Genomic DNA, 15,809 nt, shown 5'->3' with positions numbered 1-15,809 from the left:
GGTTTATTTAGGAGAAGAGGTGACAGACAAAATGAAGGGATACAATAGACACCTGTAATGGTAAATATGAAATACAGTGGAAGAACACATAACAAGGAAAGGAGTTTTAACAATTAATGATGAAAAGGGCAAGTTCTCTAGTGGAACTTGCCATTAACCTAGAAAAAGAAAACACTCCATGAGTTTGGGACTTGCCCTTAGCTGACAGACTAAATCCTGAAAGGGATTTAGCACCCCAAAAGAGTTAGTTAGTTCTAAGGAGGAGAAGTGGAGTTAAGAAACATAGTGGAGTTTGGACAGACACCACATGGCATAGGAAAAGGGAAAGGGGAAAGACACCATAAGACAGAATATCTTGGTAGACTGACCCAAAAAAGTGCAAATCACATGAACCATAAGCTGATTTATAGGGAAAATTTAACCTCAGAGACATAACTTCGATTTCTGACTGGATGGCCTCCACTGAAGATAGGACCATACAGCTAAATAGATCGTTAACAGAGACTTCTCCCTGTCTGCTCCGGGGAACAATTCCATCAATGCTCCAGTTTCTTTCTGCCAACCAAACCCACCATTCAGGACCTCATCATATATGATTAGATTTCATATCATGCCATATATTATAAAGTATATTCTATATAATATTATATATATATATACATAATGTTGTATATGCACATGTATATGTATATATGGATCAGTGCCTGTGTGTATCTGTATACATATATGTGTGTATATATATATATATATATATATATATATATATACATATGTTTAAAAGGAAGGTTTATGAGGATTTTGAAAGGAATGCAATATGCAAATTTAAAAAGGCATGGCTTCATCAAGAAGTAATACCAGATTAATCACATTTTCTTTATTGAGAATATTACTAAATCACAGGAATACTGTAGACATAGCCTGTAGTTCAGCATAGCAGATCTATTCATTGTCAAAGTTTTTTTTTCATGTGCTTTGGAATCTCTTTGCTAACATTTGAGATTTGTTTCACAGTGTTTTTGTTGCATTTTTAAAACATCTGTGGATAGTTGGAAAGATGTGGGATAGATGGTAAACAGAGGTAAGTGGATTTTGGAACCACTTGAATGGCAGGACCAAAATAATAGTCATTGATGAGTCAATGTCAACTTTGAGGGTGGCTTCTAACAAAATACCCAGTGATGCACACTTGGTCTTAAGTCATTTGACATTGTTATTAGTGACTTAGATGAAGGCATTGATGGAATGTTTATCTAATTTACAGATAATCCACAGCCATAGGGGAGAGAGGTTAGAGGGTGGAGGACAGCTAATACATTAGATAACAACTCCTTTTAACATCTCAATAAGGAGAATGATAGGGCATAATATAATAAGGTAAGTATGTGGGTATTTACATATTGCCTCCTCCATTAGAATAGAAGTTCCTTAAGGGCAGGGTGTGCTTTTTATTTTTCTTTGTTTCCTGAGCATTTTACACAGTTTCTGGCACATAAGAGCTAATAAATTTTTCTTATTTGATTACTTGATTGTTGGACTTATTGATTGCCAAATCCAATGATCTCACAATCATCATCCTTCTCTGCAATCTTTGACATTATTACTCTTTTCTCATATTCTCTCCTCTCCAGAATTTTATGGTATTGCTTTCTTCCACTTTTTCTCCTACATTTCAGACTATTTTTAATCTTCTTTGTTAGATCTTTATCAAGGTCATGCACTTTAATCATGGATTTCTACAATTCCATGTACAATGCATCTGACTGTAGCTGACTAATATGAGGTTGGCTCAAATAGCCCATATGAACATTTGCACATCTCACATTTCTTTTGAGTTATTGCAATTCTGTTTTGCTCATAGAGTATAGTACCTTCTTTGACAGAAGCAACCATCAGGGAAGTCCTATGCCAGTGTTTTCCATGCATCACAATTGATTCCAAAGTTCTTCATAAAGACCCTGAAAGTGCCCTTGCATTGCTTCTTTTGACCTCTGTGTAAGGGTTTGCCTTGTGTGTGTTCTCTGTAAAATAATATTTTAGGCATATTTGGCAGTTGAATAATGTAGCTAGCCCAATGGAGTTGTAATCTCTACAGTAGGGTTTGAATGCTTGGCAATTCAGCTCCTAAAAGGACTTCAGTATCACAACCCGGGTGATCTTCAGAATCTTCCCAAGACAATTCCAATGGAAATGATTCGATTTCCTAGCATGGGACTGCTAGATTGTCCAGGTTTCACAGATATACAATAATGAAGTCAGCACGACTCCATGGACCTTTATTTGGTAAGCAGACTAATACTTCTTCTCTCTCCCACTTTCCTTTGGAGCTTCCCAAACACTGAGTTAGCTCTGGAAATACATGCATCAGCCTCATCATCTGTGTGGAGATTTGTGGAAAGTATACTGCTAAGGTAACATCCAAAATATTATGAATCTCTCCATTTTCCATAACCAATGGTTCCATAGATGGATTGTATGCTGGCTGATGGAGAGACTCTGGGTTTTTTAAATGTTAATTATCAGGCCAAAATTAGCACAAGAGGGCAAGACATCTCAGACTCAGAGAACGCACAATCATCTGTGAACAAAAAGTCTACTCTCCCCTTTAGTCTTTTCAAGCTAAATAATTTTTAGTTTGGTGGTTGACCTTGATGCCATTTTCATCCTGTTAAAGAAAAATATCACTGACAATATCAAGCATGAGAGTAAACAAACAGCCCTACTTCACTCTTGGTGAAATGGGAAAGTGGGAGAGCATAGGCCACTCTCAATGCAAGCAGGCCATCATTGTAATGCTGGAGAAACTGAGCAAGAAAGAGATTAGAAAATATTCAATACAGAATTTATTAAATGGAGAGATTTGCTGGGACCAATGGAGCCATGGTTGGTCCCAGGGCTGAACGAGACTATCGTCTCAAAGAATCCAGCACTGAATATCGGATACAGCTTTCTTTTATGGAGTAACAATGACATAATGGGGGTGGTACCTGGATGGGGATGACCTAATGGGGGGAGGCACCTAGGATGACATAATGGGAGGTACTGGAGAGGCTCCAGATATCCTAATGATGTCTAAAATGGATAAATACCTTTATCCCATCAAACATTAAGAGGGAATAAATATAGCTCAAGGTCTAAGATATAAAACTTTTATCCTAACATTAAAAGGGAATGGTTATAAACTGAGGCAGAGTAACTGAATAGGACAATTAGGGAAACTGGGTCAGGACACTAAAAGAGAACTGTGGCACAACATCATGAAACTTGCATATCATAATGATGAACTTCTCTGAGCAATCATGATCCTTCACAAGCCCTCAAATGCTTTTGCCAGATCAGTGAATATTGTGTTAAAATGTCTGTTCTGTTCCTAGAATTTCTCCTGGAGATGTCATACAGCAAACACCCTATCAATTGTTTTTCAGCCCTTTCTGAAGCTATACTGGCTATCAGGTAGATGATCTTCCAGGTAAAGAATCAATCTATTAAGGAGAATTCTGACAAGAATCTTGCTGGCAATAATCGAGAGACCCTCACTCTGATTGCTTTACAGAAATAGACAATGGAGTACTTCCATACCCTCACTTACCCAGGCTTAGGTTATCATCCTAGGCTCCTCACTCACACTTTTCAAATATCCAATCGATTACCCAAATTTATCATTTCTATCTTCACAACATCTATTATACTACTTTGTTTCACTCTCATTGCCACCACTCAGGTACAGGCCCTCATAACTTTGAGCTTAAACTATTTTGATAACTTTTAAATTTGTTTCCCTGCCTCAAATTTCTTTTCATTCCAATTTATCCCATTCCAGTTCATATTGCAGGAAACTGCCAAAATAATTTTTTCTTCCAGTACAAATCTGATCATGTCACATATACCACTTTTTCTTTACTCTATGAACTCCAGCAGACTGTTAATAGTACTAAAACCAAATATAAAATCCTCTATGTAGTTTTTAAAAGTCTTTTCCAAGCTGCTTCCTTACTATCTTTCATGTCTTCCTCTTTCACATATACTCTATGATTCAATGACACTGGCCTTCTTTTTATTCCCCATCTTCAATACTCCATATTTCTCTTCTCTGCTTTTCTCAGGATGTCCCCAATATTTTGAATGCTCCTACTTCTTATTTCTACTTCAGCTTCTTTCAAGATTCACTTTAAATTTCACTTTCAATCAGAGAACTTTCCTATTTTCTTTACATTACTAATGCTTTGCTTCTGCTGTATTTTTGGTCCCATTTCTTAATCACAATAAATAATTCCATTAATTAATTAACAATTCTCAGCCAATGTGGCTATTTACACCTTCAAGTCCCATAAAGCTAATAGTAATTATCAATAAAATGAGAATTAGCTACATGTTGTATTTTGAACTGATTGTGCTTTTAATGAGTGAATCAAGGTAATGTGAGTTGATAACTTATCAGTTGTCAAAATAGAAATGACAGGAATCTTCATTTTAATTTAATCTTTAAATTTCCATATGAAAATGGGCATAATCTGGCAAATACCCTAGAATTCATCACTGGTGATCCTGGTGATCATACTTCAGGAACATTGGCATTGGAAGAGAATGCAGACATCTAGTATCAAATTCTAATTTTTAGATTGGAAACTAAGACAGTCTGGATAAGGTTAAGTAACTTGCCCAGGGGTGACATAATAATATTTTAATTGGAGTTTTCTGACTTTTCCATTACTTTTTTTTTACTACTTTTTTGAAGATGACATGACATCAGGGAGATGATGCCATGACATGCAAGTGAATTGGATTTAAGTGAGGGAAGGCTGTGCAAGATCAACTGCCTTACTTTCTCCCCTCCAGAGTCGTCTGGGTCTACTGGTAAGATACAGAACAGAATGACTGGAAATGATGCTGAATGCAATTGGTAGACCTTGGTCCTTTTTAAGCTAAGGTCTTAAACAGGTCTCAATCTGACTGAGGCCACATCCAATCAATACTACTAAATGTAGGAAAATTGTCCTTTTGGAAAAGTTCAGAGAAATGCTACCCAGGAACCCCTGGTCTGTGGTTCTAGAGGAGCAGAGAGATTAAAACCTTTCAAATTCTGATATAGCAATCATAAAGCCGATGAAGAAGAAAACTGAAAAGTAGCATTTAAAGAGGTAGGACTGGAATGCTAATATTTAGACAGAGTTGGAGAGACCTTAAGGACCATCTTGTCCAAGTCCCTCATGTTACAGATAATGAAAAGGAGATCCAGAGTGTTCCAAACACTGCTGAGAGAAATCAACAGATCATGCTTATTAGATCTACTACAAATGTGAACTTTGTAATTTTTACCTGGACAAATAGGCCTTTATAAAGAGTTTGTCCATTAGCTTAGACTATAAAAGGGTATATAGAAAAGATGAAGGCAGAAGTGTATAACCAACAAAACATGTAGAAGAATAGCATGGATGGATAATGATGGTGTCAGGTTAAAATAAAAATGAGCTGAGGTTTGCAAAAAGGTGCAAAGAGAGAAGGAATAGGTCTGTTATTGAGTGGGCAAAACAATAAAGATAGGGAATAAGCAGATTTTTTTTTTTCCATTTTTTATAAATGTCTTCTCAGTTAAGGAGGGGAATATTCAGACCGGAAAAGGATGGAATAAATTTGCTTAAGTAAGAGGCTTAAAAAGGTGAGGAAATAGTGGGAAAGCCAATGCCTTTAAAGAAGCTCATTTCTTGAATGTGATGAATGCCCAGGAACTACTGGTAAATGTTTAACAACCAGCTCTCCAAAAACAAAACAAAACAAAACAAAGCAAAAAACAAAAACAAAGTGTGCCTTACGTACTTATATATTATATCTGTATTAACATTTTACCCATCGTTTTCTTAATTTTAGACAATTAAAAAATAACAAAATATATTCCTGATTCTACTCTATGATAATAATTGCTAGTATCTATATAGTGCTTAAAGGTTTGCAAAGTACAAATATGATGTCATTTGTTTCCCATCCTGGGAAGTAGGTACTTTTATTTATTTATTTTTTTAAATCTCCAATAGATGAGAAAATTGTATTGGATGCTGAAAGAACTTGCAAACGTAATAAATGTACCACCATGAACTATAGTGTATGTGATCTTTAAAGAAATGTGGCAAACAAGAAAGATACTGGTAAGTAGATGTCCTGATTTTTTAAGGGGATAGAAATGATTTCTATAACTATATATACTCATGAGCTTGATTTTGATTCCTACAAAATCCCAAAATAAATGATAAAAGAAATGGTTTGTGAAGATTGAAAATGGGAAATAATTATTCTTACAATCTCATTTAAATATCATAACTCTATGAAGTAGATAATTATCTTTATTTTACAAAAGAAACTGATATTTAGTTTTAGCAATTTTACTAGTCAGAAAGCTAGTAAATTGTTAATCTCAGGTTTGAATTCCATGGTTTGTCACTAAGTTTAGTGTTCATTCCACTTTTTGATTTAATCTTCCAACATGGAGCCAAGGGCCTCTTCAACCAGAAATTTCAGATTACTTGTCCTCCTTTCCTTTAATGAAGTACCCAGAAGTGTGAGATTGCTTATTTGAGAACAAAACATTCATCCAAAAGCCTTCAATAGGGTCTTCAAAAGTCATTTTCCTCTCTAAAGAAAAAAGAAAAATAAGTTGTTGAGTTTTGATTTTTTCAGGAATTCATCTAGACACTTAAAAACAATATCTGTGTTGCTTTCTGCTGTTCAGTTGTTTTCAGTTGTGTGTGATTTTCATGATTTTCTTGGCAAAGATACTGGATTTTACCATTTCCTTCTTCAGCTCATTTTACAGACAAACAAAATTAAATGGCTTGCCTAGGATCATACAGCTAATAAGTGTCTGAGAACAGATTTGAACTCAGTAAGATAAGCCTTCCTAACTCCAGGCCTGCTACTACATCCACTCTGCCACCTAACTGTCCCTCTTTGTGTTATTTGTTCTCAACAGAGGAAATGCCTTAAATATATTTTCATCACAGCTTTAATTTCATAGTGTTGCCAAATGGTACCTTTGTGATATTTCTGATCATTGTGCCAAGTTCCTAAGCAACTAACACATTCTTATATCAAGTTGGAAAATAGAATTAAAAGAATAGTAGCCTGGGATCTTGGCATTTGGAATTCACAGTATTGTCCAGCTGGCAGTCATCACCATCAGAAAAAAGTTTCAAGAATTTTCACTAGCTAAAAGATTGTGCCCTGACACCACTAGACAGAGCCCAATAATTTTTAGAGGTCTTCTAACTCTATTAGGCTTGCATAGTGTCAAAGAAAGAAAATAAGCTGTGATGATAACTACCATGAAATTGTGTCTCGAACTCATTTAAGGCTTACTCATTGGAAATCTCATGGAAATCAAGTAAAATACTTATTTTTACTCTGAAAGACACAAACTAATACCTTTTCCTTTTAATTTAGTCAAAAAAATTCAGTTTTTTTGATTGAAATTTAATTATGATGTACTTGGGTGTGTATGTTGAAGTATTTATGGCCTCTGTTTTTCAGAAGAAGGGTTTTTCTGGCTTTGCAACCTTCTATTTTTCTTTGGGGAGTGGTAGAAACAGGAAATGGTTGAACTCAGATTTTAAGAGAATGATTTTAAAAACACACAATGTTATCCCACAATGTAAAATCAGAGAATTTTAGAGTTGGAAGAAACTTTAAAGATTACTTAATCCAACTTCCCAAATACAAGGTGCTTTTAACAACATCCCTAAAAAGGTGGACCTCCAGTCACTTCTTGATACTTTAAGTGATGGAAAAATAAGGGGATCAAATCCATTTTTAAACCTTTTATTGCTGGAAAATTCTTTTTTTAATTAAACGAAAATCTGTCTCTATCACTTACACTTTTGGTTACTTTTTGGTTACTTTTGGTTGGTTACAGATTTGCCCTCTGAATCCATGCAGAATAAATTTGTTCTCTCTTAGTCATGGTAACCCTTCTACTAACAGACAGCTACTTGGAAAATTGTGCTCCATAACCTAAATTTTAAATCGATGATTTATGGACTCATATCATGGGCATGATGTGGGGGAAATAGTGTTGGATTTTCAATCAGATAACATAGGTTCACTGGGCACCTAGATAAGTACAGTGGATAGAGCATTGGATTTAGAATCAGGAAGACTCACCTTCCTGAGTTCAAATCCATCCTTAGACACTTACTAGCTTTGTGATAAAGGGCAAGTCATTTAATTCTGTTTGTCTCAGTTCTTCCATCTGTAAAATGAACTAGAGAAAGACCATTCCAGCATCTTTGTCAGGAAAGCCCCAAATGAGGTTGCAAAGAATTAGATCACACTGAAGTAACCAAAGAACAACAAACCTAGATTCAAACTTACTACCTAGGTAGTAACTTCCCTGTGCCTCATTTGCCTTCTCTAAAATGAAAATGTGGGCAAAGATCCCTGCTAGCTCTAAAATCCCATTTTATATATATTTATATATATATATATATATATATATATGTATTCCAAATAACCTTTTAAAAAGGAGAGAATTGAATTATTTTCCCTCATTTTCAGTGGTTCTTTTCTTTTTCTTTTTACTATTTTAACATTATACTTACTATATGTTTTACTATTTATTATTTTTGCTAATTTTTATTTACTAGTTTACTTTTTTCTTTTTTTACTTTTTTTATTATTACTATTTTTATTTATTATTTACTTTTTACTATTATTAAATAATTTTACTATTTAATAAATTGTTAATTTACTAAATCAATTACTATTGATTTACTATCTCTCAGTTATAGGGGCCAATGGAAAACATGATTCATTAAACTTCACAACACATTTAAAGTTTATAAAAGGACATTTAGGTGACAAAGTGAAAATAGCAATACCGTTGGAGTAAGGAGAACCTGAATTCAAACCATTTTCAAATCCTGATTGCCTTGAGTAAAAATTATTATCCATATTTTACTTTTTATTAGCAAGAAAGTGTACAAAATGGCATTTGAGGAGTGAGCTACTCACTAGCCAATAGGATAAAGAATTAAAAGTCCTAATTCCTATTTAATTTTTTAAAGTCACAGTTTGTAAATGATCTCAAGGGAAGAGTAAAGGCTCAAACTCCAATAGTATACAAAAATCTGTGAAACTGGGAATCAAATATTCTGAAACATTCCCATCTTAAACTTGGGGCATTTAGTCAACCTTCATTCATTTATTTACTTAATCATTCAACAATTATTTTTAAAGAACCTATTTGTGCAAAAGACACTATATTGAGTATTAGGAATTCAGAACAAATAATGAGTCATTTTTTCAAGAGTTTCTTGTTATTCTTGTTTTTCCTTCATTCTAAAAGAGAACTGATGACATCACAAGGGTGATACCTTGACTTTCACATAAATTGTACATGAGTGAGGCAAAGATGGGCAAAGTCCATAGCCTCACTCTGTCCTCCAGAATCATTAAATCCATTGACAAGATAAAAGTCCAGATGACTAGCGATGACCCAGGATGCAGTGGGCAATCTTGGTCTTCCTAAATTAAGGTCTTTCCCAGGTCTCAGTTTGTCTGAAGCCTCACCCATTCAGTGATTAAGGGCTTATATTCCACAGGATAAATGTCCCAAAATGATACCTTTTCTGCTTGGCATGGTACTATGCCATGCCAAAATAAAGTATGTGGTACAGTATGTGGTAAGTGATTGAAGAACAAAAGTATTTGAGGTATTCAGTAAATAAAAGGTTTACTGACTGGTACTTTTGATCTTATTTTGCCAAATGTATTTCCCTTATCTCTTTCAAAGTGAGTCACCAAAACCTCTGGATATTTAAGATTGAATCATGAAATCTCAGAGCTAGAAGGGACTTAAAGGATCATAGGAACATAAGATTTAGAAGGGGAAGGAACCCTTAGAGGTCAGCTAGTCCAATGTATCAATTGACAGATAAGGAAACTGAAATATAGACAGATAAAACAAAAAGTGGCTTCCCCAGCCTAGGTGACATCTTTATTTCCCTACTTTCTCAATCTCCATATTTAAGTTATTCTTCAGTTGTCAATTCTACTCTGATTAACATCTCTCCTATAAGCCTCCTTCTCCACTCCGCCACTGCCACTATGTTACATGCCCTCATCTCCTCAAACTTTACTACAATCACTTGTTGGTTTGTGTCCCAGATGTGAGTCTCTACCTATTACAGACCATCCTTCATTTAGTTATAAATATGATCTTCCCTTAAAACAAAGTGAGATAATATTTAGAGTACTTTGCCAACCTTGAAGAGTTATATAAATATTACCTAGGTCTCACCTTCACATAACCTTATTAAATAAATTCCTCTCTATCATTTTTAGAATCAAATATAAAATTTACTGTTTGGTGTTCAAAGCCTTTTAAAATCTGACTTCTTCCTACTTCTAGCTTACTCCTATCATAACATATTACAACCATTCCATGTCTGGTTATTCCCCCATGCCTGGAATTCTCTCCTTTCTCATCTCTGCTTCTTAGACTCCCTGGCTTCCATCAAATCCTAACTAAAATCCCACCTTCTACAAAAATCTTTTCCCAATTCTGGTTAATGCTAGTTCCTTCTCATTTCTAATTATCTCCAATTGTTTCTATATGCTAGTTTGTAGAATGTCTTCACCATTAGACTATGAGTTTGTTGGAAGCAGGGACTATTTTGTGCCTTTTATTGTATCCCTAGAATTTAGCATGGGGCAGGAAAGGTAATAAGATCTTAATAAATGCTCATTGACACTCTCATCCAAAGACATATAATAGGTCATAAGAAGTAGCACTGAGAGAAATGGGAAACTGATGACTTCTCAGAATAATAACTTTTGTGAGGCATTGTGTGGTTTCTCATAAAATCGCTAATTAAGGTAGACTGAACCTACCATTAAGATTTTAATGTATGAAGTAAAATGATGGGTTTGGGGAATGAAATTCTTTGTATAAATATCATGATAAAGAATTTAAAATAGTTTAAAATATTGTGACCAGCTAAGCTTGAGCAAACATTTGTAATAAGTCAACCATATTGGTTTGAGTGAGCATTGTAACAGACTGGAATGTAACAAACATTGTTACACTTTATAACATTTTAACCATGGGTGAAACGGTAAACTGAGGACTTCTCAGAATAATAAGACTCAGCACCAAGGGTTTAATCATTAAAACTGTGGGAAGAAGAACAAAGACTCTCCAAAAGAAAACATTTAAGAAATAACTGCTTAGAGAAGAATCTGACTGTTTAATGGCCTGGAAATATTCGAGAAATCTACAAACTGGATAATCTCTATTTATTGATTGAGAAAAGCCTGAGGTAAAACCAAGTCTCTTTAGAAACCTCTAACTTGATTATTAACCTTAGAAACAGAATAGACTCTTTCTTTTGAAACAGGTTGCTTAACCAAGACTCTAGTGCCACAAAAAGCCCACCTATATTCCAGAGATAAATAAAAGAATAAAGGTTGAGTTTGCCAATGATTTTAGGAGTATTAACAGGAGATGGATGAGCAAATAGTTTCTGTAATTTTTTTTCTGACCATTTAAATTATCTCTCAGTCTTTGTGAAATGGATCTCTTCTCTCTGAGACTCCAATGAGTGAACCGTCCACTTCTCCGGAGATTCTAATAAAGCTTCTGTTCTTCACTTTGAGATATCTCTAAGTAGTCATTTTCAATTATAGCTTGCTGTCCCAGATAGTACCAATATTTGAACACAGGACCTATGATTCTAAATTCATTGCAGGAATTCTATAGCCTCCTAATTTTTAAAAGCTGAAACAATCATCTTGATTTATTTTCTGTTTAAACACAAAATTAACTGATTAAAAAAGCTAAATTAAATGACTGTTTTGATGTATACCCATACTGAGGATCTGGTGGAGAGAACATTGTTCACAGTTAAAGGTAGAGCACAACAAATAAAACAGAAGCCTGAAAATCAAGAATCATAAGATAGATTTTGAGTCTAAAAAATCCTGAGGTTGGGCTTCCCCCAATATTTCTATCACCCCATCCCAGCTATATCTTCATTTAACATTAAACATTAACATGAAGGATAAGGATAACTCTCTACTGAAATGGCTGACCTTAGTTAATGTTAATGTGTACATAGTTCTGATTTTCCTTGATCTTTTTTCCCCCTGAGGCAATCGGGGTTAAGTGACTTGCCCAGGGTCACACAGCTAGGAAGTTTTAAGTGTCTGAAGCCAGATTTGAACTCAGGTCTTCTTGACCTCGGGGTTGCTGCTTTATCCACTGCACCACCTTGCTGCCCCTATCATTTTTCTTAATACTTTATCTTCCATTGGATTGCATGAGTCTATATCCATTTTATTTTTCTCCTATCTCTCTGACTTCTTTCTTTTTTTTTTTTCTGCTGACTCCTCTTATTCCTCCAGAACATTAAAATTCACATTTCTCAAGACTTTATCCATATCATTCCTCTGCTCTATAGGGTCTCCCATAACCCTTTAGTCTACTTCTAGTCATTTAACTATCATATTTATATAATATTATCTTTATTCCTACATTCATATTTTCATCCCTAACTTTATTCTGGAAGAGAAGTTCTAAATGGGTTATAATTGCATGAGTGTTGTATAATAAAAGAGATTTCTGGATTTGTAGTCAATGGGCTTGAGTTTAAAGAAAAAGTATGAAAGAACTATTTCATGGCAAGTCATTTTTCTTAAATATTCCTAAATAGAAAGTAATGATAATAATAAAAGAACTATAAAAACTATAAAAAATTATAAAACTATAAAAGAATCATCATATACATCAATATAATAATTTAAATGAGATTTGGAAACTCAATTTTTAACCATAATACAACTGTCTGGGAGGTTAACATTCAGCCTCACTGGAACATAACACAGCTTATAGGGGCCACTACATTTACCTTTTCCTTGTCATCTGAATGCTATAAGTGAAACCTTGTTAGTGAAGCAGCTGAACTAGAATATTCACAGATGCTTCTCCTGCACCCAATCATTGCCACTCCCCAAGACACCTCTGCTAACACCATGCTAGGAATGTGGAGGCCATCATTGCAATCACCATTATTCAGACCTTTTGAAACTCACCAGTTTAAAAAATAAAAAAATAAAAATAAATAAAAAAAAAAAAAAAGGAAAAGGAAAAGGAAACAACAATAACAAATTAAAATATATATATATATAGGATCGGCAGAATATGTACTCAATGGAGTCTGCCCTCTCCAAATAAATTCTCAAGAATAGTGTGCATACTTTGAAGATGGAAATGATGAGAGTCAGAGGGACAAATCAATCTTTTTGAATTTTCATTGAATTCTTCAGTGAAGAGTCATATATGACTGGAACTTGGTCCCTCCTGAGTATTTACAACATATTCACTTTCACAAAAATGAATGGCAGTGATTGGGAATATTCCACTCTGTACAGGGAACAGGGAACAGGGAAGGTCAATTAGCACTATTTCTCTTGTTGGAATTGGGATGTTCTCCCCTTGTTTCCCATTAAAATCTGTTCTATCATTCACCATTCGATACCCAGCTCAAATATAATTTATTCCATAAAGGTACTGTTTTGATCCATCTGTCCTTTGACTTCTTATAGCACTTTGTATTTATTTTCAGTCATTTCTTGCTCAAGATGTGTCTTTATCTTTGTACCTGCTCCAGAATCTAGCATACTACTTTGCCTTTAGCTCAACAAATGTTTGTGGATTCAAGTGTTGACATCTACCCTGCATTGCTCAGATGTGGCAAAAATCAGCAAATAGAAAAATGCCATGGAATGCTGGGCAGAAATGAAACAAATAACCCCTTAAGCTGTAAGTGGATTTTTTCCTCTTTTTCTTTCATCCATTCATTTGTCAAATACTTATTAAGCACCTGCTTTGTGTGAAACATTGGATCACTTACAAAACTTAATAAAACATGTTTTGGTTTTTGTTTTTTTTTTTGCTTTAATAAAACTACAATATTAGTTGCTCTCCAACCAATAAATAGGGAAATAAGATGATCACATATTATATTTATTTATATATATAAGATATATATATGTATATATATATAATACAAATATAATATAAATTAGCACATAAAAGACACTGAAGGAACATAAGATTCTATGTCACACACACATATATGTATGTATATATATATTGTAACATTATATATATATATATATATATATATATATATATATATATATATATATATATATATATATATATATAATATTACAAATTACAAAAGCATTTGCCTCACAATACTCTCTAAGAAAGGAATCAGAAGGAGAAAACTTTTATGGAAGAAAGATATATGGTTGGGTAAACTTTCTCAAATTTACATGCTTTGCTACATAACAAAAGGCACATCTGCCATGTGCATACATTTAAAACATTAAATCTTTAAATAAAAAGTGTGCTTCTAACTTCATTAAAATTCTCTTTCCAGAAGAGTACCTGAGGAAAATATATAATACCTATTATCTGTCTCCAGGACTTTAGTGTAAATAATCTGCACTGTGGACTGGAATTTCAAGAGTGACAAAACTAAGAAATGAAGCCAGCACCTAAACTGAAATTTTAAAAGCTCTGGTTATTGATATGAAGACCAAAATGTCTAAAAGCTATGGATATATAGAACAATGGAAGATGTAATAGATTTGCAGCTTCAAATCCTGGGTCTAAATTGAGGCTCTATTACTTGCTACTTCTATTGTTATTGTTGCTCAGTCATGTCTGACTTTTTGGGACCCCATTTGGGGCTTTTTTAGCAGAGACACTGGAGTTGGTTTATCATTGTCTTCTCCAGCTCATTTTAAAAATGAGTTAACTGAGGTAAACAGGGTTTAGTGATTTACCTAGGGATCACACAGATAGTAAGTATCTGAGGTCAGATTTGAACTTAGGAAGATGTCTTCCTATCTGAAGGTTTGGCATTCTATCCATTATACTATCTAGCTACTTGTGCTACCTTGTGCAAATGGTGTTTCAGGCTTCTCATTTATAACATACTGGGGTTGGACTGAAAGTCTTCTACTAGATCTAAGATCAGTTCCATGTCCCACAAAATTTTTGAAAATAGATTTATAAATATAAAGTTATATTTTTAAAAGGAATGTAGTTTTTCACATTTGAATTATTCCTATATGAGATTCATGCAGTTTTCACTTTTGAGCACTAGAGGGAAACAAAGTTAGAAATATGATTAAAATAAATACCAAAAACTGCTACTAATTTCTTTCCATACTGCTAATGTAATCATCTCACAAGGAAAATTTTTTAAAAGCTTCTAAAAAATGGCATGATTGTGAAACAAAATGCTTTAATCCTGCTTTCTCAGCACAAAACTACTCTTAAAATAATTTCTTTTAGAAGATAGTCCAACAGTCAATTAGGCTTGGGTGGGATCTCAATTAGAGAAGTCTATTATTCAGAACCCATTAAGTTCATTTTAGGATATTTCATTCCTACCCACATTTGAACAGACATTAAGAATAGAAGACAGCAATCCATTTCTGATTTGAAGCTCTTTTCTAGTTGTTAATGTTCAGTTTCAATTATGTCCAACTTTTTGTGACCCTAATTATATTTTTTTGATTTGGGTTTTTTTTGGCAAAGATATTGGAGTGGTTTGCCATTTCCTCTTACAACTCATTTTAGGGTGACTTAAAAAGCAAGTGATTTAATTCATAGACATATATTTAGTTCCATCTTCTTAGCTTCCTACAGATTGTCAGAAATAATAATTAGGTAGAATTTATTGTTTATTTTTAATAAATTTTTTAGAAATATATTTATTTAGTAATATATATATATATATATATAT

Source organism: Sminthopsis crassicaudata, chromosome 3 (assembly GCF_048593235.1).
Source record: "Sminthopsis crassicaudata isolate SCR6 chromosome 3, ASM4859323v1, whole genome shotgun sequence".
NCBI lineage: Eukaryota > Metazoa > Chordata > Mammalia > Dasyuromorphia > Dasyuridae > Sminthopsis > Sminthopsis crassicaudata.
Note: the sequence above shows the minus strand (reverse complement) of the source record.